The sequence below is a fragment of the Lipophrys pholis genome (genome assembly GCF_963383615.2).
Source record: "Lipophrys pholis genome assembly, chromosome: 22".
Lineage (NCBI taxonomy): Eukaryota > Metazoa > Chordata > Actinopteri > Blenniiformes > Blenniidae > Lipophrys > Lipophrys pholis.
This window is the reverse complement of record NC_137644.1, coordinates 6,889,915-6,917,169: the sequence shown is the minus strand read 5'-3', so window position 1 is coordinate 6,917,169 and position 27,255 is coordinate 6,889,915. Positions and strand designations below refer to the sequence as shown.

The 27,255-nt window shown below is 43.3% G+C and overlaps 1 protein-coding gene across 1 annotated transcript in view; it reads right to left on the bottom strand.

Annotated features, from left to right (window-relative positions):
* Positions 1–27,255, bottom strand: part of syt1a (synaptotagmin Ia) — a gene marked incomplete at its 3' end in the record, with an annotated part of 197,113 nt that overhangs the window by 68,651 nt on the left and 101,207 nt on the right. Inside the window, exon 3 of the mRNA XM_080491799.1 lies at positions 26,880–26,971. The remainder of the gene's footprint in view (positions 1–26,879; positions 26,972–27,255) is intronic.

The window sequence follows — 27,255 nt, the reverse complement described above, 5'->3', positions numbered from 1 at the left end:
GATTTAAATAAGCCTTTAATTAAGTACCTGTCCTTCTGTAATTTAAATGTAGAGAAGAGGCAACATGAGGTGGGACAGGCTGCTGCGATAATTCTTATTTTTAGAGGACCAGCAGGACATTTGTGAGGTGGAGCTGAATTGGAGGGATACGTTCCCAGTGAGACATCTCAGCAGAGAGCCAGTTTGGCACCAGCAGAATGCCAGTCGTCCTCCACTGGGCATCGGCAAACAGTCGTGTCGTTCAAACGCGGCCCAATCGGATCAGACAGGAGAAGGCAGGCTGGGGGACCGCCACCACACACAGCCAAATCTGCGGCCCGGATCAGGTCAAGGCACACAAACGCACGCTGTCCAAATCCTCAATGCCGCTCCCCAGCTGACAGCTCGCGAGGGCACTGCCATTGGGGAGAAAACCGGCAGACATCATTTAAAACAATGGCGGAAAAATCAGGGCGTGGCAGGCTGGGTCTCGGTAAGAATTTGACCACTGCCATCTGGACTTAATGTGCCTGAAACCTCACCACACATGTCTTTAGGTTGTTACAGGATGATGAGTTACCTCGAGGAAAGCCATACACATGGAAAACATGCGAACTCCACACACAGAAAGGCATGGACCCGGAATCAAAGGTCTTCTTGAAGGTCAAAGTGAGGCAAAAAAAAAATCTGTTGTTTTTTTTTACTTTTTTGTAAAAACAAAAAAAAGGAACCCTACCAGTGTTCACTTACAAAGCCTTTGTTGAAGGGTGACACAATCAAGATTTAAGGGTCTAGTAATCAGTGATCCCCAGGGTGCTCGCTCTCAGGAATCAAACAAAAGTCCACAGATTTATGTAAATGATGTTGACAAAAGTATCCAGATTCTTGAACATAATACCAACAGAGGCTGGAATGACACCAGAGTCAGCCCAAGTTACACAGGTGCAACAAAATCCACTCTTTCTGGAAGGTTTTCCACAAGACTTTGAGATTTCTATACGATGTTGTGCCGTTTTTCATTCTGTAGAGGTTTTATGTGGTCAAACACTGATGATGGACAAGAAAATCTGGCTGATATTTGTAAATTGCAGTTCATCCCAAAGATTGGCCAGTTCAGTTCTTCCACAATGAAATCATGTTGGAATAGGAAAAGGGAGAGAAAAACACGACTTCCTTAAAGAGCAAAACTGCATCTTCATACCTGGCCAAATTTAAATGCACTTTCATTCGTGTAAATATTCAGATAATGCTTTGAAAAGAACTTCGAAACTTCAAATTAGTATAATGCCATTATTTTGGTTAAGGCTATAGTTTTATGTAAATGCTATGTATAATCTCCCAGACATGGACTGTGTATTGTCTTCCTGGTTGAGGTTTAATGAGAAAAGACATTCCAGAATGTGAAAGCTATTTTTTTGAGTCAGATTTGTCTTATCTTAAAATGTTTGTGGTTGCATAATGGCTGAATGAAATAAACTGAACCTCATAGTGCCGATGCTTATGCACACTTTCTGCTTGCTGCACACAAATGGTCCTACGCCGTCTGTGTTAATTGATTTTCCCAGCCTCACCGTGCTGCAGTGTCTCTGTTACACTTGTTGATGGCATCTCTTGCTTTGTATACTTCTTGTAATATCTCTGACAGCACATCGGCTCTCTGCTGGTTTCTGATATCGACACCCCCGTAGGGAGGTTTATTGTCCTCCACTGTGACACTCCCATGTTTGGTTGGAATCAATGAGGAGCGACTTTCTGCTACATAAAACCTGACCCAATGTCTTGCAATGCACAGTACGACATAAATAACAATGATAAGGCCTCACAGACAGAAGCCGCACGCACGCAGGAACAGTAACACTAAAACACTTTTAACAGGGGACGAGACCGAGCTTTACAGTTCAACAGCGAGATCAAATTCAGTGAAAGACACTATGGCCATACCACGGGATTATGTAATGAGTAAGTCATAATTATCGGAATAAAAAGTGCAATTATGCAGTGGAGGGTATAAAGCTATAATGACAGTGTAGCTGGTTGCTAAGTGACATCAGAGTAGTGAATGTAAAACATTGATATTCGACTCTTTCGAGCAAACTATACAAACAGTCTTTATTTTACGCCATCCGTTCCTTCAGGCTCCACTGGTTCAAGTACGTAGTTCCATTCGGTCCCGGGAGCTACCTTATCCAAAGCTCAGACTCACAGCACACTCCCTCCTCCTAAACGCCCCCTGATGGATCAGCATTAACCCCCCACCCCCAGATCTGCCCCAATCCACCACAGAGACCCAAACGCAGTCAGCGGGGGCCGACTGGCCTCCCCTAACTAAACCGCTGTGACCTTGGGAGTGAGGTGCGGCGCGTCGGGAGCCCGCAGAATGAACAATGTGCGGCCGTGAGGGAGCCGGGCATACAAACAGTCCATTACCATCCATAATGTGGGTCTTTTCTGCCCGTCCTCAAGCCCCGACAGCTATACTATCTGCTTTCATTTTTATCCTGCCAAGGAGGCGAAGGCAGAGGGGAGGGGAGGAGAGGAGAGGGGAGGAGAGGAGAGGGGAGGAGAGGAGAGGCGGGGGGGGGGGGGGGGGGGGGGGGATATCTCTCCCAGCATTTGTTCAGTCCAGCAAAAGAGGAAGAGACCACAGTACATGAATAAAGGGACTGGTTCGCTCCGGGCAGAGCTGAAATTGGTCTATTAGGCCGCTCCATTTGAGATCAGTGAGGGAGGGAGTGGCAGGGGGAAGCGCTGAGGGGTTGCTTTCTATTGTGCCTGCCTTTTGTAGTTGGAAGTTCGAGGTGGTGTATTTGACACAGTATTGAAGTCCAGGAAGCTTCATATCATCACTCTTTTTTTTATTTATGATTATCCTTCCTTTTGGTTCCTGCTCTGTTTTACATCTCTCATGCACTGGATCAATAGACGCTTTCGATATAAACTGCTCATCACTGCAACTAAAGACTTGGTTACTTTAACATTGTATGTTGTTCTTATCACCAGTGAGTTTTTAATCCAGTTTCAAACAAGCAGTTTCAAACTTTTATTAGGCAGTTTTTAACCGCAAATGATGGATTCTGCTCAAACTTTATCCACTACTTCAATGAAGCTGTTGCTCCACTTTTTTTTCTTCTTTTTTGACCGTTTCATCTTTCTCTTTAGCCTGACATGCTGCCATTTTCCCCCTTTGCTTACCTTGCTAGCTTAATTTCTTATATATTGCAGACACTTTAGTATAGTATTTATATAAATAGGAAAAATAAATAATAATTATACATTTCTGCTGTGACATAAATGAATTAAATGCAGACTCACCAACGTCGATGACACACAAATGTGTATACCCCTTAAAATAATGCAGGTGTCACATGGCAGGTGAGGCAGTGCCTCACCTGCCATCATGGAAAGAAAAAAAATGTAAAAAGAAAAAAAAATAATTAAATTGTTATATGTATCCAGTTATTATACTATAAAGTTATTTTCCATTTAACTTCACCAGTTTTAGATTATTTTTATTCAAAATCGCTGAATTTTCACATTTACCGTTCAAATAATTAGAAGAGACTTGCGGTGAGGCAGCAGCCAGCTGAGCCTCACCATGGATTGCGCAATGACTCGGCTAACTGCTGGCCTGCTGTGCAGTGAGACCGTATTGCTATCTCTCTGTATGTCGCTATTAAAATGTTCAAACACTTTTGCTATATGAATCATATTATAAATTTCCATAGTTTAGTTAACTGAGGTATATAATGTACAGTGTATTTTGTCAACAACTGTATGTGTGTAAGGTGTTTCTTGTGCTGAGCAATCATAAAATGGCTGCGAAGACGCACTGGGTGAGGCACGCAGTTCTCCTGCCTCATGGTAGAGGGCGCTAGTGATCCCAGGGATCCTTCTTGCGACTCCTCGGCTGCAGAATAAGTGACAACAAGCTACAGTTAGCAAGTCAAGTGCAGCGGCAGCGATCGTTTATTTTTTCCTCTCGACTTCATTTATAAGTAAAGGTAAGACCATAATAACGTTTTTTTTTATTAAATGTGCTTTTTTGTGTGCTACAGTTTGTATGTGTAAAGAATGCTGGTATGAGCTTTTAAACATAACCCGTTAACTGCTGCCAATCAAATGGTGAATAAGATACTCTTTAGGGTTCATATGTTTGTAAATCTGACTGTGATGAAGTCAGTGCCTCACCAGCCATGAACCTCACCGCACGTCACTGCCTAAGATGCATGTGCAACTTACAAGAAAACTGCATCAAGCCAGACACATTTATTGATTTAGTTCCTGCAACAAGCTGTGACTTTATGGAAACAGGTTTAAAATGAAAGTACAAAAAAACCGAAGCATTTTTCAGCCCCCCAAAAAAACTTCAACTCGTGTGAGAAGCTTGATGACCTAACATCACACTTGTGTTGTAATTACCTCTTTAAAAGCCAATCCAGGTTTTCACATCCTACCTCGAAGGCCAATATCACTTATTAGTTCATTCCCAATTCAATTTGATGGCTTAAGTGGGAATACAAATGGAGTGAGTGTTATTAACTCAGATTGAATATATGAAACTGCTGCTGATGTGACATTCAGCTCTGGCTCACAATGATTATAGTGATGGATCACCTCCTATACTGAGCTGAAATGCATCTATTATTACACGGTGGCTCTGCAGCTGCACTATTAAAAGAAATGATCCTCCAGTATTTTCTTTACTTTCATTTTGTCATTGTGCCATAGCAGGAAATCGGTCATAAATGACCGATCACACTCATAAAAACAACTTTAATCTAATTGAAGAAAATGACACAAGAGCGGGATGGTTTATTTTTATGTGAGGGAACGGCAGTACACATACAAAAGCCTATTTTAACGGAATTATCTGTGAACAAAAAATTTCCGGCTGATGACGAGTAAGCAAGGCCCGGCAGCAGATATCTGTGGTAATGCTGAGGACTGTACAATCAGGCTGCATTGTGTTTGGAGTGGGACTCTCTCCTGCATGATCATTAGTCAGATAGAGATGCAGGCTTGGAGAGCAGGCTGTATTATTTGTAATAATTTTACTTCATTGCATGGAAAAAGCGTCACGCTCTGCTGTTGTTGATCATATACAGTAAGCCCTTATTGGCAACGCTCCACCTTCATCTACAACCATATGACGCCAGTGTGGAAAGTATATGACCTCATATCTGATCTTAGCTACTATCATAAGAGATTATAAGGGGAAAAAAAGACTGGATACCAAAAAACAAACCCGGTGCAAGTTATCAATGAATTTGTACTTTTTTAGAGTATAGTTACGAGTTACTTTACAGTGAAATTGAAAGAAAACCAGTCCTGGGTATGCGGTGTACACCTACATATTTTCCAATCAGCATTACGTATACCCTCCTCCAAATCCCCCATGATGCACCACACACCGAAAAAAGACGTTGCTGGGCTGCTTCCAAGCAGGCAGAAACCCATTTCTCCGGGGACCGCTACAGCTATGCCGCCAATTTTTAAGTCCTTGCACCCCGCTGTTGGCCTCTACGAAAGACTGCAGACCGTCTCTCCAATCCCTAAGTGAAATAACGGTGGACATGCCAACGAGCAAAAGCAACAACCTTAAAAAAAAAAAGAAACCCTCTAGGCAGTTTTCCAGTTCTGCACTGACTAATAAGTGTCTTTTTTATTATTTTCCATAATAGGCAGATGCAATATTGACAAATCCAAGGCAGGAAAAGCCCTTTACCCCAGTCATGATGCATCATCCACATCTTCATGTGTCACTATTACATTTCCTGCAGGATCTGAGCCACTGGAACTAGCAGTTTGTGATCTGAGATGCTGTTTATGTTACGGGTCCCAAAGCTTGTGACCACAATAACAATGAGATTTTGGGTTCGATGCCTCCCTGGGAAACACAGGTAAATGCTTGATGAATTGGAGACGCGAACCGTTCATTTCCTTCCCAAAAGTTCTTCTCATTTATTCAACAAGCTTATAAAATCAATAAACATCAAACTCCTGTGCATAACATATGTATCTGTGTTCCAGTGTCCTTGTGTTTCAGTCACAGTATAAAACAATAAACACATGATATAGAAAACAACAGTTAAACTCAACACATTCATTAAATACAAAAGCACAAAAATATAACATTAATTCCTGAAGTCTTAAATCTAAACATGACTTAGAAACTGTTTAATCTATTACAAAAAGTACTTATGCAAACATTTCTTAAACTTTTCACATCTTTATCAACCATTCAGGATTTCAGAGTGTCATATGCTGCTGATTTAATGTCTATATTCATATCAATATGTACAGGAGACTACACGAATACACACACAGTAAACTCATAGCGCGGGATGTCTGCCATGTGGTAAAATGACGCTGCACGCACACTCGCGCTGCTGCACTGCGGGCTGAACTCCGCTCGTTAACTCACCAATTACACTGAAACACACCCCCAAACCACTTTTCACTCCCGATACAAAACACGGAGCTTTCTACCATGGTTCTATTTAAGTTTCAGAGTGTACTGACCTGGGAAACACAGGTAAATGCTTGATGAATTGGAGACGCGAACCGTTCATTTCCTTCCCAAAAGTTCTTCTGAGGAGGTGGGCAGAAACCCACACCTAAGAGGACCCTGAGCAACAAAACCTGAGAACATTGGTTCCGCTCTCTTTCTTCCTATTAAACTGAGCATTTAGGTACTGTAATTGTGAAAAAGATATTATGTATTTTATCTCACTCAGTGAATGTCTTTTTTCTATTTACAAAAGGTGCTTAATCATATACTGGTTTACTTACATTATCATAAATGGGATACACATTTTGAGTGTATCACATTTACGCAGCGTTCCAAGTGAAAATGCACGTTTTAGAAAAGCTCTGCATCATGTAAACGAGGCCTGAGCATCCAGCAGCCATAAAGTCTGGAGCGAGCGGGTTCGTTTGCTGTCTTTGTTACTCCTTTACTATCAACAGAAATCAACTTAGACAGCATGAAGACGTCAACTGTGGTAAAAGGGAGTGTTTCCTTTTCACAGTCGCCTGTGCTTGCTTAAATGATGTGAATCGGTACCGTTTATCAAATGATTGCATAACTATTATAAATGAGTAAAACCTTATATTTAATTACGAAAATATACACAAACACACGACTTTTGTAGAGGAGAGGCTGCATTAAACACACCACAGAAGATGATTAAAACCTTTCATTTTTCTCTTCCAAATTACTCAAAGGCTATAACCTTGAAAAACGGCGCGAGATCGAGGTCAAGCTTGAGACTCTGAGAAGTCGCCGGCTAAAATTATAGAGGCCGTTCTGTGGCTGCTCCGGGGTAAACAGAATTAATCAAGATTACTGGACTGGTTAGCCTGAAGGTGTCTCAGCACTATTCAGGAGCCCGGCACTGCGCAGATAAATAGATGATTTATAGAATCCATTAATAGCGAGTAGCAGCCCACACATCTCATTACACAACTTAGATTGTTTATGGTTGGTAACAAAGCCGTGCCTTCACTGTTACCGATGAGCGTGCTCAATCAAAACGAGGCTTGATATGAAAGGTCAACTTATAATGATCATGTGGAGGGAAATTAAAGAAAAGAAGGGGGTGAGATTGCATCGTCTCATGATAGGCTTCAGGGAAACCTGCCTTAAAATACCCACCGCCATGTTTGATCGTGTTTATTGTCTTCAGCCATCTGCAGCTGATAACCCTTGACTGAACAAGCTGCTAGTTATCCCATGAGGGACGGTGACGGAGAAATATCCATACTTGTTTCGAAATGACTTTTCCTGTGCGGCGGCAGAGCTGCAGGCAAAACCAACAAAACAGTTCCAACAAGTCAAAAACCCGTCCGGATGACAGAAACAATGTCGTGACTTCTGGAAATCAGATGGAAGAAGCAGCTGGAAAGGCGACGTTGCTCCTGAGGCGGCGTGTGCTCCACCAGGAGAACCAGCGAGCGCAGCGGCAGAAAGAAAAACAAATCTTAAAGTTACGACCTGGTGCAGCCGAATCCAACCCTCTGATCGCATCTCGCAGAGAAAACGTTTGTTCCCATTCACCAGCTGAATGTATCCCAGTGACATTTAAGGGAATTAGGTGGTGTTAGGAAAAATGACAAGTGCTTTGTCTCTGTTAAACAGCTTAGCTGAGAGGACGGAGGACGATTCTGTGCAGCTTTGGGAAACACAAAGGGAAATCTTGTGTGGTGGCAGTTGAGTGCACCACTTGTCAGGGTGGAAATTTGTAACTTGTTGGAAACAGAACACAGTGACTCCGAGTTCAGCGAAGTGACACACGAACAGAAGATAATACCGCAGACAGCAAGGGTTCATTTATTATGACATGTAGCGGAGAACTGAAACTGTGTTGCTGAACAGCAAAAATCCCGGGAGACGCGTCCGATAAAGACAGAATATCCCCCGTTTGAATCCAGGCTGAGTCTTTCTGTGCTGAGTTTGCTTCCGCAATCCAAAAACATGAGTTTGATGTTGTAAAGCTGACCATAAATGGGATTATTGTGAGTGTGTGTAATTCTGTGAGTGGGACTTTTTCATTCCCACCGTCTCCTCTGCTCGCTGTGGAATTTTAGATTTTTTCTCTGTAAAAGTGCGTTGAGGTGACAGTTGTTTTCGGCGATCTAGAAATAAAACTGAAATGAATTGAACCAGCTGTGACAGACTCCCGACGCCTGAACCAGTATCAAGAAGGTTGGATCCTACAAATTCCCAGAAAACCAGAATCTTAATACCACAAAGTGGATTTTCTGTAGGGAACATACCTATCTTCAGCTAAGTTTTCTGCTCTTTCTGTCTCACTGAGCGTCTCTGCATCCTGCAGCTCCAGCAGATGTCGACCGCTTCCTCTATAAATCTCCCTCTAAATTGGCCTGATTACTCATGTGAATGTGAGGGGTGTGTGAGTGTACGTGTCTACCCTTATCCTGACCTTCAGCTGTGGGCCAACAGTCCAGACCGATCAGGCGAAGTGGGAAACTGACTGCCGGCCCTATTTCGTCTGCTGTCAGACGTTGACAACCTGCATGAACATCGAGAGAAGCCGTGCGGCTCACCTGGGGGGGGCCGACAGTCAGGACGAATGATCGGACGAGTCAGTCACATGAGAGCAGGTTCAGTCGGGCTAAATTTGTGGTAGTAAACGCTGTCTTGGAAATGTTTCAATACAGACGGTCTCCAATGTATTTCTCAGAGTGAGAACACGGCTTTGCCTACATCGAAGCCATACACATCACTAGTCTGGAGCCGAATCGAGGTGTGGTTCTGTGAAGATCTGGACCAGAAAGCCAAAATGAGGGAAAACTGCTCAATCCTACTGTTTTTGTATGCTGGCAAGCGTGGGTGTGTCCATCAGTGTTTACTGTAATGTCTTAGCAAGCGGAAGATCGAAGCCTTTCTGTGAAAAGTGAAAAGGTTGTAAGTGCTTTATAGATTTTATCATTTACCCAACAAAAGACATCAATGTGATTCAGTTTGGAGAAAATGTCTGTTTGGCTAAAATATCTTGGTATTCAGTATTTAGCCGATCCATTGAATCCCCAGTAAAGAGAAAGCCCATTCCGGTGTGACTGACACAAATGTGATTCGTCTATCAGTCATGCTATAAAGGTCTGCCATTATGAATCAGCCCTGATGGTTCATGATTGGACGCTAATGCATGTTGGGTTCATTTGTCGTTACTGTCCGCAGCAGGTCTGTCCAGATCCAAACCAATGAGATCCATAATGTCCTCAAAAAGACTGTAAGAAGTGTGACCTTTGGAGAAAAGAGGTCAACCTCATTTCATTGCTTGAAATCCGTTGTTAATAGAACAAGGTGGCTTCACCTGCTATCAAACAGTTCGGATCCTCTCGCCGTCGCGCAGCATCAAACATCCGCGCTCGCACGCAGCTGCAAGCATGAATTATTTAATAAGACAAGTTATAGTGATCTGTAGATAATGTGGAGGGCTTCGGGCCTTTATGTACATAGCCGAGGAAAACGAATCCTGAGCGTCCTATCCTGTCCTGTAATTATGCATGCGGACGCTGATTTCCCACGAGGGGGAACATCGTGTGCCAGGCCTTGCTCTCCCGCCCCTTTACTGCTGTGACATCACTGTATGCACAAACACACACCTATACACACTCAAAAGGGAGTGCTACCTTCCAGCTATATTGCTGTCAGTACACCAGAAAACTTCATTCAAATAAAAGTGTCCTCAGACGCGAAGCAGCCGGAGTAGAAGAAACAGAAGCGGTTTCTTGCTCCAGCAGTGTTTTCCAATGAGCCTCTTGATGTGCTTTAAAGCTCTGAACCTTGTTTGCTCTATAAAAATGTGCTGCGGTTGTTTCTGTGTTTTCTCTGAAGCGTTGTTACCATGCCTGACATGATCCTATTTTGAATGGTCCTCTGTGGTAATAAGGTCATTTGTCTTGTGCAAAGCAGAGAGGATCTATAGCTGTCATACGCTGAGCTGGAGATAAATGTGAAGGGCTGAGACTGAGCCGGAGAGGAGAATTTATGCAGTCAGACCTTTCAACTGGGTCGAACGTGGCTCGGTCGACTTCCAGTCGGAAGGTCTGTGGTTTGATACCCCATTTCACTCCGTCCTTGGGCAAGACATTGAACCTCAATGGAGCAAATATGCAAGACGAGTAAAGTCTGTCTACCATTTACTGAAGGACGGAGGGAAAAACAGAAAGTAAATGGTAAACAAACTTTACTTACACGTGACTTATACTGTGTTTGATGCGTTTTACAGGATGATCAACGTTCACCAATTGAAATGCACAATCATTCACACACTCATGGCGCAAAGTTCTTGCAAACCATCGTCCCGTTTCTTTCTCTGGTCACCCGTGAGCTATAATGCTCATCACTGACCCCACAGGTCATCAGTGGTATTACTCTGTTAGCTGTTGTAGTGATGCGCTTTTTAAAATCAAACCTTCATTGTGGAAGTAATTGAGTTGCTCCTGCAACTATTTAGGCGAATGTCTTTTAAGATATTTCAATAGATTTTTTTCATAATAGATAATCACTACTGCATCTCAAACAAGATTAAAACAAGATTGTTCTGCTCTTTAGTCCCGTACTTGTAATTAGCTTGAATGGATGTCATAGCACGTATGATCAATACTGGAAATAACCATGAGATGGCAAAACATTTTGCACTGTGCCTGTAGAAGCTACATTTGATGTGTTTCTATTTAAGATTATGTAAAATATGTAAAAGCTAGACAACAACTTAGTATAAACGATTCTGACATGAAGTGAATTCACTTTTTCATTGTCAACAATGTGTATTTTTTTTTAATATCAGAAGTAAAAAAGCTGTTTTATTCTTTATTTTTATTACTTCCACCTGGTTAAAGATGACATGAGAAAACAGGATTTAAAGTACAGAGACATGTGGTGAAGTTACATGCTGTACACCAAAAGACAAACACCACAGAGCATTCACACCCTCCGGCTCAAATCCCCTGAGATTGTCTCACAACATTACAGGGAACACAAAATCTAGTCTACAACATCCAAAAGCCAGTTTCTCTGGGCTGCTCAGGAATTTTCAAAAAGATTTGTTCAGATTTTCTTTGTCATGTGCAACTTTTCACAACCTGAGAGCAGTGAAAGTGTCAGGAACCCGCTGTGATCACCAGTGTCCTGCCCCACGAGGGGGTCCAGCACCCCGGGTTGAGATCGTTTCCCTGAAGTGCTTCTAACACCTCCTCCGGTACTTCTAAGCTGCCACACTAGAGGGTTTGTGGTCCACATTGATCCTGTATATCTTAATAAACCCTGTGAGGTGTGACCTGCAGGCTGGCCCAGATCGTTTCTCCATCCAACGGTTGTTTTTTTTGTCTTTCTTTTATGTAGTCACACTGTCAAATTCCTCAACAAGCCTTTTTTTTTTGTTTTTGATGTCATAATTTGCTCGGATCGGGAAGGAACGAGTGTTTTCACAGCTATAGTGGGAATCCGATTATCATACAGGGATCACGGTCGCCATGGAAACCGAGCATGGTGCATGGTGTTAAGCCGTCCCTTGCACACATCCGGGGAACGTCAAGAAACAGTGTGAAAATTCAGCTCCCCCCTTAAAAAATAAAGATGTGACAAATTCCTGCTTCGTTATTGAGCGTGCTCTCCAGAAAAGCTCCCTATTTTGTTGTTAGAGGCTGCGTGTGTGGTAGGAATACAAACTGTGCCTTATTTTTGACAGATATTTTGTTATCCGCTACACAAACAAAGAAACAAAACATCAAATATCCCAAAATCAAGAAGCTACTTACTGAAACAGTCTGATTATCATCTATTTTTGAAGGTTGAGATTGTTACTGCAAATTGGCCCTGAATCTACTGATTGTAATCACAGTTATGTACTTCTTTCTCTGAAGCTGCTTAAAAACAGAAATAAACAGCTCATTTCTGTGTGATCCATTACTTTCTCTTTGGGACACAACCGGCTGTAGCAGCTGCTGCCGTATGGACGTCCTGGAGCACAGACTCACAAACAGTAAGTACCTTTTCTGAGCTTGTCTCTAATTTCAGACGAATCTTTCTTAATACACTGAAACAGCAGAAGAAAATATGCTCTTAATGAACAGATTTTGGCTAAATTGGAGAAAATGTAGACAGCTGCAAACACAGCATGGAGAATAATAACAGTCGTGCACGGGCACAGTTGTGTTTCTCACAGAAGTGGAAAAACTCATGAGAAGCGATTATTGAATGAATTGAATGAATCTTTATTTCGAACATACAAATAGAAAAAAGAAAGAAAGAACAAAGAAACATTCAGATGACTAAAACAAAAACAAAGAAAAAGTACACAATCCACTTGATCTTTCTGATACGCTAAAAAGACAAACCTTTTTTCTTCATTTGTTTGGGTATTTGTTTTCAAGCAGAAAAGGTGAACAAAAGCAAAACAAAAGAAGGTGAAAGTAAATCAAACCATCTTCTATACCCTATTTACCTGAAACCCTGTCCAGACAAGCCAAAACTATGTTTTCTCCCCGTCTTTCTCAATAAGTTTCCCGTCCACACAGGAAACGGCTGCGTCCACGTGACACCATAGAAACTGCTCAGAATGATGGAGTACGTATGCCAGGACTGTATGTCTTGTTTACATGGCAGGCTGTAGTGTAGTGCATTGGGGATCCGTTTATATGACAAATTTTGGAAAACAGGCCCAAAGCTGGAACTTTTCAAAACCATTCCGATTACATCTCCGTGGAAGTTCTCTGAACCGCTGCTCCTGCACATGGCACCGCGGCCCTGGTAAACAGTTCTTCTGCACATGCTCAGTAGATGGACAATCAGAACAATGTTTCCTCCATCGTGTCGTCACTCCCAGTCCAGATTCTCCTGGACTTGGTAGTTTCATAGTTGACAGTTATCGTAATCATAATCCAACTTGGTCGTCTGTCCATAGGAATGTCCTTCTGCTCACATTCTTAATGTTTATAGTGCATTCTTCTTTGCACACGTGTGTGTGGTTTCATTACAAAAACAACCAACAGCGCCACCACATGCCCTGGCATGTAAATTACGTCATTTTCAGTGTTTCTGCTGTTTCTGTGGAAACGTGACACTTTTCTGAAATGAAAACGCACGCCAACGATGCGTCTTCACGATGCATCGTGTAAACGGGGAAAGACTCATGGAAGCCTTTGCAATCTTTTCTCCGTCTGCAGCAGCGGTGAGAATGAAACACTTCCCGCAGTCATCGACAGTGGCACAAACTTTCAAACATCTGAACTTTTCAAGAGGGGCTGACTCTACAGGAGGCACGTGGAGAGGCATTCTGCCGTCATTCAATCAGCAACACATTGTTTAAGCAGATAACTGCCAAGTCGGAGGGATTTTCTCATTATCCTCAACAAGGAAGGTGAGGACGGGAATAAACTTTCTGAGAGCCACGTGGGAGGAGGGCGAGCGCAGGTGGATGGAGAGTCCTCCACAAAGATGAAAAAAAAATGCTGGGAGGAAAAGATAAATGAAGTGTTTTGGACACACAAGAAGAGAACTGCCATCTGCGAGCTCGTGTGCAAAGAAAAAAAAGAAAAAAAGAAAAAGCTCATCTTATTACCACCTCCTATGAAATGTGAAAGCTTTGTTTCCCACCTCTCCGTCTCTCTTTTTGTCTTCCTCGTGTCGTGCATCTTTTCAGTCTTTATTTCGGGCTTTGCTTTTTCTCCATTTCCATGACAAAACAGTGTGATAATAATCCAGTGTGGCTCGAGACTTAATTAGAGGCTGTCGCAGTGATAATTTACAGCAATTTAAAAATGTGGATGACCGTCTTGTTTATTAGCCTCGCGACACATTCCAGGTTCATGAATTCAAATGAAGTTATGGAATCATCTGGTGTGGATTCCCACACTGCGTCGTCGGAGGTCAAGTGCTCAAGAAAATAATAACTAGATAAAAAACACTGGCAAACTGCACTGTCATCCAACCAAAGAGAAGAAGGAAGACTGCAAAATGAATCAAACTACAAAGAAAATTTGAATTTTGTAGATTATGAGCAATAGAGCATTTAGCTCAGGGGTGTCAAACACATTTTAGTTTCGGGTATCACAAACAAATTTCCTCTTGACTTGTAAAATAGTTCCATAATAACATTTTAAATTAAACTTTAAAGTTTTTCTTTGTCGTGGCGCAGAGTAAGCCCCCGGCCAGCTCAGTTGGCAGAGCATGAGACTCGTAATCTCAAGGTAAAGGGTTCATGTCCCACGCCAGGCGCCACCTTCCCGTGGGCTCACCACCTGCAGGAAAGGTTCTTAATCGGTGCAATGTGATCTGGGTGACGGTGCTCAGACTGTCACCCCCACGACGCGGAAACGGATAAGGGGGAAAATGGATGGATGGATGGATGGATGGATGGATGGATGGATGGATGGCGCAGAGTAGATATGATGAAAATGTTGATATTTTCACAAAAATCAATCAACTCCTCCTGAAAATGACTACAATCTCAATACAAATCCAATTTGAATGAAAACTGGTGCAAAATACAGTGAAATAATCAAACACTTCTATAGCAGTTGCATTCTGTATGTTTTTTTCACAAATCCCCCCTGACAGCGAGGCGTTGAGGCGAGTTTGATAGCAACGAGGTAGTGAGCTTTCATGGCAACATCACTGATATCTCAGCTCGGCTCTCAGTGTGGTGTTGTGTCGCTACTCTTAAGAAATTTGCTTGAAAGAAATGTTTTCTTTAACATTTTCTTGGAGCCTCTTGTTTTGTGTTTTTTGGAAACTGAAGAAACACATGGCGGCTTATAAATCACCAGACCCAAACTGATCCTGGCAGTTTGTGATCAACAGCAGACTCATGGGTGCAGCCCACCAACTCACCTCTGATGTTCATCCCACAAATGCATGCTTCTTATTAATGTGACATTGTTTAAAAGGGGAATAAAGCAGCTGAAGGAAGTAGTCGGAGTGAGATGAAGTAATATCCGCCTCCGTCTTTTGACTGTATTAGCAACAACACGTCAGCGGTTCCATTTTCTTCCATTGTTGCACACACTCCCGCTGTGCTTCCAGCTCAACCCTCATTACTCCAGTCAGCATATCAGCATTCAGGAAATGAATCCGCCATTTGCCTTCTTCAACATATCTGTGAACCTTGACGATGGATCCAATGCAAAGTTTTATAGACGAGACCCAAGGTCGCTGCCTCAGCGGCGTGCGATGCGGCGACATGTGGTGTGGGAAAGCGACCAAGCGTTGACCCTTCACCCCACCCGCCCAGGCTGCACCACCTCCAGGGCCTTGTTGATCTCCCAGGTCGGACGCACAACAGGCTCCATGAGCACAACAAAGGACTGTGAGCAATGTCAAACCTCGCAAAGAGGACTCAAAGGAGACTGGGTACAATAACGTGACGTGACGTAACGACAGGCAACATGAGAGGACACTCTCCGGACGCACGTGTTGAATGGGATCAATGTAAGAATCAATAGAGCGTTGCCTGGCGAGCAGAGAAATCACTGAGAAAGCTCGTTTTAGGAGCCAAACGACATGACAAGAGAGATCCTTCACCAGCAGAAGTGGTCAAGCAAATTAGGACGAGATAAATCTCAGAGAGACACACGGCGTCTATCATCTGGAGAGTCTCAACGCGGTGGCGAGCGGCTCGCTTCCATTTTGAGCAGCAGCCTTTTCTCGCGGTGACACATGAAAGCAAAACAGAAAATGTGTGAATATATGCGTATGATCTGTGAAGCGCCACACACTGCGCTGGTGAGGCTGCGTTCCCCCTCCTTAGTGCCAGTCAAGCTTACTAGAGCGTGACGCGGTCTGGATTGATTGATGGACCAAAGGCAGGCGGGGTAAACGCCGTGTGCAGCCGAGAATCCGAGGTTAGACTCTGTCAGTGAACTGACTGGTGCGTGCAGGAAACCGGAGGGTGTAATCCAGCTCGCTAAAAGCTCTTAAACCTTCAGCTCCTGCACTTTTCCTGCCCCTGTCCAGTTGAGAGGGAGGGTTGACGTCCCGTTGTGTCTCCAGTCACACAGGTGTCGTAAACGCTAACCTCCATCTTTTCCCTGCTCACGGTTTCTGTTGGATTCATTTCTTGCCAGAGTCACATCGTCACTGATTGTTTGCAAAACAGATCTGAGGAAAGTAATTACATGTAATCAATATGAAGTACCTTCCAACAATTTCCATTTATTGGACTGGCACTTTTCGGACATTGGACACTAAATCAATTTGCACCCTGGTGACAAGAGACAATGAACATTTTAACTCTTTAATTCCCAAAGAATACCAGAGAGAACCAAACATAAGCTTTAAGGACAGAACAATTGTCTTTTTTGTCAAAAAATCTAATAAAACCTCAAGACTATGCAAATTTCTAGTACAAAAGGCTCATTGAGCTCCGAGCACAAATGCATATTTAGGTTTTACCAAACAATAGTGAAACATTAGCTCGGGATAATTTTCTCATGCAAATTCAGCTGTTGCATAAGGTTTAATGTTCAGCTTCGCATGAAGCCGTCACAGAGGTTTGGGTTGAACTGAATGTTCAGGTTTTCAGGTTGTTTTTCGTTGCGTTGCTGCATCTCAATATGATAATTATGTGTTTCTCATACTTATCCTCGACGCTCAGAGTTCATCACTTAAAACAACGACAGGAAAACACAGGTTTTATTCCGATCAGGCTTGTGGAGCTGGAGCCGGGAGGAAGAACTCTCGCCACACTAATCAACCCTCACAAGCACGTCTTTCATTTGTGGTCTGAGCGAAAAGATTCTCAAAACTCCCAGAGAAGCACAGGCAGAACACGCAAACTCCACACAATATATTTGCTGTGAGGCATGAGCGCCAAAGACTTTTCTCCTTTAACAGAAGCTCCAAACTCTTTGATTAACTGATAATGAAAAAGTTACTCCCAAAGCAAAGTGAACCAGTAAATATGTCAACGAGCTGGTTGTGAATAACTACAATAATAGGTACAGGTAGAGACAGGTAGAGGGTAGCTCAGGTATTCATTTCTGTATTTATTTGTCTTTACAACCTTGATTACAAGTATTTACTCTCCTAATTCGAATTAAAGTCAAACCTAGCATGTGTTTTCAAAGAGAGGCCTCAGGTTTTTCAAAGAATTCAGGAGGAACGATTTAATAAAACTTCCTTAAAGTCTGAGAAACCTAAAACAAAACCTCCATGTTGGGTTTCAAAATTATGTAATAACCATTTATCCAAAACTGCTTTCGGTGTACCTTGTTTATGTTTCTTTCTCAAAGCCTTCAATGTGCCGGATTGCATTCTGCAATAACCAACTGGTTAGTGAGTTTAACTCGCTGAAAGCGTTAAATCTTCTCCTCTGCGCTGACTAAAGACATTTCAGTCCTGCGGCTGAACTCGGACCATGCAGCCACGATTGGTGGAAACGGTAAATTAGCGCCGAGTGCTCAGTGAATGTCAAACTCGAGCCGCCATAATCCAGCATGAACCACGCTCTCGCTGTGCATTCTGGGTAATTTGTTCCTCTTGGGGGTTCATCATATCAGGGGCCTGAGAGGTTACGCATACTGACAGTTATGGCACAGAGACACAGAGGAAGCGAGGGCCGACTCCAGCGGAGAGACGACGACACCATTCACACTGTCTGCAGGAGAGTTTCCTCAAAACCAAAGTTTTTAATTAGAGAAGTTGTTGTCCTGAAAGCAAGCCAAGACGGGCAGACAGGTGACTCGGAGCCTGTTTATCATTCACACGCAGGTGGTTTCGGATAACACCACACATTTTTTTTTTTGTTCATGTGGCTTAAAAGTTTCCAGGAACAACACGACTCTGGATTCAGAACAATTCGACTTCTGGCAGTGGCTGAAAGTGACGTGGGATGAATGATGTATGAGCTCAGCGTGCTGCAGGTAATCCCACACGTTACCACGTCTCTTCTCTGAAGCTTCAACTCATCTCGAGCGAAGCAGGGGCACGACAGGGCACGACAGGGGACGACAGTGTTGAGCACAATATCAGACTGTGGAATATGTAGGGTTGGCAAAGTTCTGCCATTTGAATACAAGTGTCGATACTAATGGAAAAAACTGTCAACAATGGAGATTTGACTTACAATATGATGCGCCACTTTCATGACAGTTATGGTTTTGAAGTAAAGCTTACTATTTTAATTTGTCTATTGCACTTACAAAAAAATTATGTTATAAAACTGTGTTTTTATGAAATAATAGTTTGACACTTAACTAATTTGTTTAATTTTCGTTGGATTTTTCTCAAAAATCTATTCTACACCAGAGGTTGTTCAAAGTGGGGTGTAGTACTGCTCAGGAGGGGGGCGCCAGAGAGCTGCGAAGAGGTTCAGGAGATGCCTTTTCCTGGCAGGACGCTTGATGAAAAACATTTTAAAGCTGAAGTTGAACATTTCCATGCTGGTAAAGGAATAAATGCGACAGAAGATTAAAAGATAAACTGTAACAATATGTATATAATATTACAGTAAATTTAATAAGTAGTACTTTAGGCCCCGTTCACACAACAACGTTTTCAAGTGAAGGTGCAAAATGTTTTGCTGTTTTCACGTCAACAGTCCGGTCTATCCATACGGATGTCGGTGCACTCCCATTGGTATTGTTTATATCGTATTGTTCTCTGTTAGAATGTTTGTGCAGTTTCATTATGAAAACCAACAGCACCCACTAGTGGCCGCACATGAAAACGACATCATTTTTCAGCATTTCTCCTGTTTTTGTGGAAATTGACATAATTCTCAAAACGCTAAAATGATGTATTTTCACTTGAAATGTAGTGTAAATGGGGCCATAGTGCCAGTAACTTATGTCAAAACTAATTCCCTTTTTGAAGATTTATGACATCGTGAGTTATATGGTATGTGTTTTAAAGGAGGGCGCTCCTGAGTAAATGGCCTCTGATTACATTTTACCTGGCTTTTGTGTGAGTCTTCAACAAAAGAAATGTAAATTTCCACTTCTTTCTCATGCTTCTCCGTACTTCTTTTCACAGAGGACCCAGCAGAGCTCTGAAATCCACCCGCATGCTGCTTTTCCTCGCAATCACGTCGACACGTGGAAGAGTTTGGCACGTGATTACAGCCCGTGCACTGTAACTGTAAGTAAGTCCTGCATCTCTAAAGGGATCAGTTCCTACTGAAGTGGGCCTCCTCGATGGGGACGCTGATAACACACTTCCAGTCCATGATCAGTGATCACCCTCCATTTCCCACAGGCCTCACGCCCCGGGGGCACGCTGATGCATTAAAGGACGGAGTTGGGGGGGAAATTCCTGATCTGTAGGTAGCCTCCTGCGTTCCTCTTTTCTGCAACAGCCTTTTAACATGACAGATCTTCTAATGGCGGAAAAGCGAAATCGACGGGGAGGTTGCAGATGGATGATGACATCAGGATCTTATATATATATATATAAAAGAGCCTCATTTTCTTCTGAGACACTTGGAATCTGTTTGCTAACTAGTTTGTCAGACAGAAATAGTTAACTTTAACCTTTTGAAAGGCTATAATGAAATTAAAGGATATTTCAGTAAATAGTTTCAATTTGAGACTTTTAACATTGCAGAAATAACAAATGGAGGAGAACGTGCATCCACAGTATGCTGTTTTCACGTCAGCATCCTAAACTCCACATATTACAAAAAGAAAAAGAAAAAAGAAATGAGAGTGATGAAGACTAGGATGGTTAAAATGAGATCTTCTCTCTATCTCTCATCTTCAGCTTTCTATTACCCTTTTATCCACATTCTGTCAAACACAAAAACAAGCCATCGCGCCGCGCTTCAACTACTGGAAATCAGTGGGTTGTTGCTATGCAACAATTAAATATGTTGGAGGTGTGCCTCTCTCCTCTTTCCTTTTACCTTTCACTAACCTGCTCACCGAGTGCTGCTGGAAAAAAGCGACAACAAAAAAACACTTTCTTGGCGCTTTCGTCAGCCTCAGCCCACGGTCTGTGGAGTCGGAGATGGAGTGATGAAGAAGTAGAAGCAGTGACAGGATGAGATGGGAAATATATTGTATATGTGGATACAATTAATCTGCATATAAATTACCACACACGATAATAGTTCACTATAGTATAGTAGTATAGTATATACAAATGTATGTCTACCACTGCTGTCCCAGTTGCCTTGAAAAAGTAATATGATTACTGATTACTAGTTACTCCTTTAAAAAGTAACTGTTACTTTACGGCTTACTTGCTTTTCAAAGTAACTAAGTTAGAGTACAAGTTACTTTTTAGTTACTTTCAACAGCTGCAGCTGCAACACCCGCCACCGTCTCAACATAAAGATGAAAAACAGTTTTGTCAAAACTCTTCGACCCCATTGAGTTAACTCAGTGAGTTAGCCATTATCAATAAATGTGTCTGTATAAAAGATTACAGGGACAAATAAAATATTCATACAAAAAGTAAATACAACCACGAGAGAATAGTTTTTTGATAATACATAATTTTGTCGATTTATATTCTTTTATACAGCTTCATATGCATAATTTTACTTTTCCATTATCAGCTGATTGACGATAAATTTCCCTCATCTACATAATTCTATATATGTCATATCGAGTATTTAACTGAGCATGCATAAATGATAGTTATTAGTAAAATATAGAAATGTACAGTACAAGTTTAGTTGTAGTGAGTAAAGATATGCATAAATAATAACCTCTATATGTGTTTTATATGTGTTTATATGTGTTCTTGGTGACAAAGCATGACCGTGCATTGTTGCATTTATGTACTTTTTCAACATCTAGTACAAGATATAGTAACATCCTACCTGTAAACTTGTGAAAATTGTAAAGAAGTGAGCATTAATATTCAGAACATATTTAAATGGAAAACCAACTCAAAGGTTTTCACTATATGTCCATTTCACATCAGCTCTGGGTTTGTTGCCCCTCCTTCTGCCCTCTGGGTTTCTTCTTCCCAACATCAGACGGGTTTTATAGATGGACGTGTGCTCAAGAGGCCTCAGCCCGTCACCGCCGAGAGGTCAGGAGCTAAAACCACACGTGTGAACCCTGACAAGTCCAATCTGTGTGACACATGAAAATTAACTCACACAGCTGCGAGTCCGAGTACAGTCTGACGAGCCAACCAGCGTGGTAATAAGCCCTCCTGCCTGTTTTCACTCTCCCAGTTTATTAGATCTGTCAAAGGCATGGCCCACCGATACAAGGACATCTTAGAGGAGGAGGGAGGGAGGGACGGAGAAAAGACCAGCGCTCGGTTTTATGGCAAAAGGAGAAGAGCAAATTAGAAAGGACTAAACTGAAAATCACACAGGATCAGTCTGCCTGCCCACGACGAACACGGCCACGCTCGTGTTTCCGGACTGTCATTAACGCGCCAGCGGAAGACGCTTAACTCATGCCTATTCAATTATGCTAATGAACACATATACAAACGACCCCGGTTAGTTATTAGCTCCCTCAATTAGGAGACATGTGTGTGAGGGAGAAGGGAGACGGGTGGTTTTCTGCTGTCCACTGGTGATAACGCCAGCCTCGGGGCGTAGAGGCGGAGGTGGGGAGGGGGCTGCCGGCGATCCTCTGTTCTCGGAGCACATGTTGCAAGGGTGCAAAATCAATGCCACGCCGAGCTCATGCGTGGATGAAGAGAAGTGGCTCTCATCCCTTTACCGCCCCAGCGTGGCCGCCAGGCTCGAGCCGGCTTTGACGGACTCCTTCGCCAGACCCAAGACAACTGTGAGCTTTTCATCCGACAGGCCTCTCAGAAATAACTCCTTTTCATGTCTGATTTCACACCCGCTCACTGCGTTCACTGTTATCACACACGAGATGTAAAATATATCTAATTAATTCATGAGACGCGATGATTTGCAACCCGCTATGGAACACGACGCCTTGGTTGCATTTAAAACTGTTACTGTATCAAGGGCGTAATTAACTTCAGATTATGCCATAAATCTAACCGGCGGAGCTGTGATTTAGAAATGATGATGTGCAGAGAAGAGCTGTGCATTAAAATCAATAAAAGACGTTACATTTATTACGGGCAAAACAGATTAATGGCAAATGGTTTGCAGCGTTTTGGAGTGGGTCCGATGCATCAAGGAAGAGCAAAGCAAAGATAAGGGTGAAAAGGTGTCTGAGTATCATTAGAGTTAAGACCAGTAGTCATAACAGAAGATAAATCCAAAACACAGATACCAACTATTTATATTTTACCCTTTAACGCACATTTTTAAATTAACAAAAACTATAAGCCAAGTAGACCAATCCAAATCAAACTACAGCAAATAAAACCAAACCAGATCAAACCAGTGTAATCCAAACCAAACCAAACCAAACCAAACCAAACCAAACCAATCTCATACAAGCCAAACTAGGCCAGTTTAGGCTAATTCAAACCAGACACAACCAAAGCAATCAAACTAAACCAACCTCTGCTACAGAAACCCAAATCAAACATATTTCATGTTCAACTTGAACTTTAGAGATTATTTGTCAGTTGAAGGGTGGATTGTTGAACAGGAGTTACAATAATGTAAAAAGACACAATGCAAACAGTAAAACACAGTGAAACAATAAGATGTCATACAAAACATAAAACAGAGTGAGATGTTAGCAGCAATCTGGGTCAATTAGTCTGGTGTAGTTTAGTGCAAACAGTCGCTCAGTCCGCAGCATCAAGGCACAAGGAAATGAAATACAGACCAAACAACCTGCATATCCTTCAGATATATTGAGCTTGTTCCCATTTTTCAAACTAAACCAAGTCAAACCAAACTAAATGAAATCAAGCTAAGTCGAATCAATCCAAGTCAAAACAAACCAAACTAGGAAAAGCTGCGTAAAATGAACCAAAGTAAAGTTAAATCAAACTAAGTCAAGCTAAGCAAAATCAACCCATGGCAAACAAGTCAAATCAAACTGAACCAAACTGAGCGAAATCGACTCAAGTAAAGCCGAATCAAATAAATCAAGTTATCCCAAGTCAAATCAAACTAAGCCAAGCCAAACCAAACCTCTCCAACTTAAGCCAAACTGAATCAAGCCAAAGTAAAGTTGGTCAAACTAGACTAAACCAGTATGTGTCACAATCAGTCAGATCAAACTAACACATGCTAAGCCAGGTCAAGCACAACGGAATTAAACAAAACCCAAGCGAGAAAACAAACTAGGAATGATTCTAATAATCCTAACCTGCCACGTTGAGCGACCTCTCTGCAGGTGAAAGCACTTTAGTTTTAGTTAGTGAGGATTTCTGTCTAACAGTTTATGTTCCTTACATATATTCAGGTGGTTTCCTTTGTGTCAGTGTCCAGCATATTGAAGGCTGTAAAGCTATAGAATGAATAAAACAATACAATATTCGGGATTTCTCACTCAGGCGATAAATGACGCAGTGGCGAAGAAGCACAAACGGTGTTTGTTAGCTTTGCCTGTGTGATGAGTGTTGTAATTATTTAGCCAGGCCACCTGGTTAAGCACCGCGTGCTGCTGCTCGTGGACTCTGCTGACAGTCAGTGTTGGTTCCGTAAACACAAATAGATTAAAGCTGGTAAATATTCAAACGCCGCCACGTCGCCGCCTCGCAGGCTGCTCCTTCTGAAAGCCAAATGTGAAATTCCCCACCGTATATCATCTAATCACCACATGAACAATATCTACAAACGAGATGACACCCTGCATCACTGCTCTGACGGGGCCTCATTATTTTCTTCACTCCGACCGTGTGGACTCAGGGAGCTGTTCACAGGAGGTGGTGCTGAAATCTCACAGTGCTCTGTCCACACAGGCCCACTGTCCATGGTTCTGATGTACCGCGGCATGGCCGGAGCTCAGAGGCTCTTCCCGCAGAGAAAGAAATAAGATTTCTTGAGCTGGCGGTCCTGGTGGAGCGACTTGGACCCCGTTTAAGCTGGGACCGTCTCCGCAGGCAGGGAGCTCCACGCCCTGTTTGCTTCAGAGCTGTCACATGCGACAGCGTCGTTTACTAAGAGATAGACGGGGAGCCTGAAACTACCCTCAGATGGATACGATCATGGTTGTAGTGAGACTGAATACAGTCTTACTTTGCTGGTATGTGTGACCGTGAGAGAGGACAGCCTCTTCGTGGAAATCACAAGCATTTCCGCTCATTTCTGCATCGAACATTCGACACGTTGAGAGCTCCAGTGCGTCCGGTGAGACGCTGTGTGACAGGGACGGCTGATCCCTGCTCACGGGAGGCCAGGTCCTCTCCATCCCGTCGTCCCCCACCCCCCGGAGTGGAGACGCCGGCCAATCAGAGAGGACGAGGCACTGAGTCACGGAGAGAGCGGGCTACTGGACCGAAAGGAGCTGCCCACCGCTCTGCCCGCCGCTCTGCCCACCGCTGGAGTAACGTCCACGGATGGAGTGATACGCTCAGCATCCACCAACACACACGCACATCCACATACATGCAGTCCGTTCTTACCACAGATTCAACCCTGCTCACCACCAAAACAGCTCAGATCTCCTCACCACTTCCTGACTTTAACGCCCTTTGCAACCTCTTTCATGTGATTTATGAGACGAAGCGTTGCCACCCCTTAACAACTCATGAAACACCCACTGTCGCGCTGCAAGGTTGCGTGAAGGTCAGCGTATTTCCCCCACCACCCAGTCCTCAGGCTTCGACAGTACAGTACACACCACTTAAGGCTGAACCGTCGTTTAAAAAAAAGAAGAAAACAGACGGTGTGAATAGCTTCTTTGAATGAGCTGTTCATTAACTATTGATGCAAAGGGAGATCTCCCAGCTGGAGATGCAGCACACAGCACAGACACACACAGTAGCCGAATCACACTAAACCCCCCACCAGCCAAAAAAAAAGGTGATTAAATTGTCCTCGAAGTGAATTAATCGTATTAAACAGCTTCCATAAATTACTCGTGATTTACACGTTAACCCAACGCTAACAATGGGATGAATATAAGAGGGCTGCAGATTTTTGTGGCACAAATCCATTTTCCAATGAGCCCACAAAGGCACAGTAGATGTGAATGGGATTTATTGGACCTTGCAGGAGAAGAAAGGCTTGGAGGGAATGTGGTGGGAAAGTGGAGTCAAATGGAAGCAGCTGAATTGGTTTTGTGTCTGAAAAGACCAGATCTGCAAAGTTGGCGTGTTCGTCTGCGAGGCTATTTGAAGTTTGACAATCTACCAACCTTTTCTTTTCATGTTTCCAAATGAGAAAAGAAATGAAAGTCCACGTGTCGCGAAGAAGTGGGAAGCTTTGTTAAGCCCCCGGCCTTCCAGTCTGCTTTGGTTTAATAGTGTACTGTACATCAGCGCGCACGCACGGACGGATGGAGGGATTGGAAAGAAGAGAGATCGACTAGTTCATTTCAGCTGAATCCTGGATAATGAGGCCAGAGAGGGAGACAGGGGAAGAGATAAGGGACGACAAAGGGGACATGACAAACAGCAGCAGAGGCAGCGCAGTGATTTGATTACAGTATAACTTCTCATTTAACGACAAAGAAAGCGAGCCCTGGGCTGGGAACACCAGATACAGGCTTGGATAGGAGCGGCAGATCGGTCCGTTCTCCTTTCTCCTCCTCCTCCGACTGTAACCGAGGAGCTGAGCCGAGCCCTCGGTGGGAGTCCGCCTGTCACTGATGCCACCGATCAACGCAGCAGCTGTGGAGCCACATGCAGCCGGCACTGGCTCGCAGCAGCGCCACTGTCTGCGAGCTAATATTTTGAGAGTCACACGAGGAGAATGAGTAGAAATGTCAACTCTGGTGGGAGTATTTAACACACTCCGGTCCGCTGGCTTGAGAAACTGTTGCAAGGTACAACAGAACGAGACGGGAAAAAGCACCTGAACAGGAATTATGCTCCCCAGTCCTTCTATATCGCTCATGGTTTTTTGGGGGGGGGTTCTCTTTAAATGAATGCTTGTCAGTGTAAATCTAACACCCTCTGACATGTGTCACCCAGGATCAGGCACTGTGAGGAGGAAGCTGCACCCCCTCCTCCTCGTCTTCCTTCTCCATCTATATACGTACAACCTGACTCTCCCATCACAATTACTGTAGTACAGTGTCCTGGAGGATGCACACACACACACACACACACACACACACACACACACACACGCACGCACACACGCACACACACACACACACACACACACACACACACACACACACACACACACACACACACACACACACACACACACACACACACACACACACACACACACACACACACACACACACACACACACACACACACATCAAAACCAGGCGTTTCAGTCGCATCGTTTTCAAAGCAGGAGCACAGATGAAAGCTTCCACCATCTCCACATTGCATCCTCCTCTTTTGTTTTTTTTGTTGTTGTTTTTTTTTTCATTTCTTTTTTTGGGGGGGAGATTCCTACCTGGCAGCACGCTGTCGTCCCAGAGTCCTCTTCACAATCCCAGGAAAGGGTGCAGACAACTTGTCCTCCTCTTCACAGAGCCCGATGTGGCACTTTTGAAGCAAAAAAAAAAAAAAAAAGAAGGAAAAATTCAAAAAAAAAATCTGTTGCAACAATATATTTTCCCTCTCCCTTTTTTTCTCTTTTCACACGATGGCTCAAGAAGCACTCACGATCACACACTCGAACACACAGTCAACAGCTCCGGTAAGCCAGGCGCTTTCTGTCCCTTCTCTCTCTCTCTCTCTCCCTCTCCCTCTTCCCGCCCACCTACTCCAGCCCCCTCCCCCCTCTTCCTCTCTCTCCATCCATCTCCAGCTTGCTCTTCTCCTGTCAG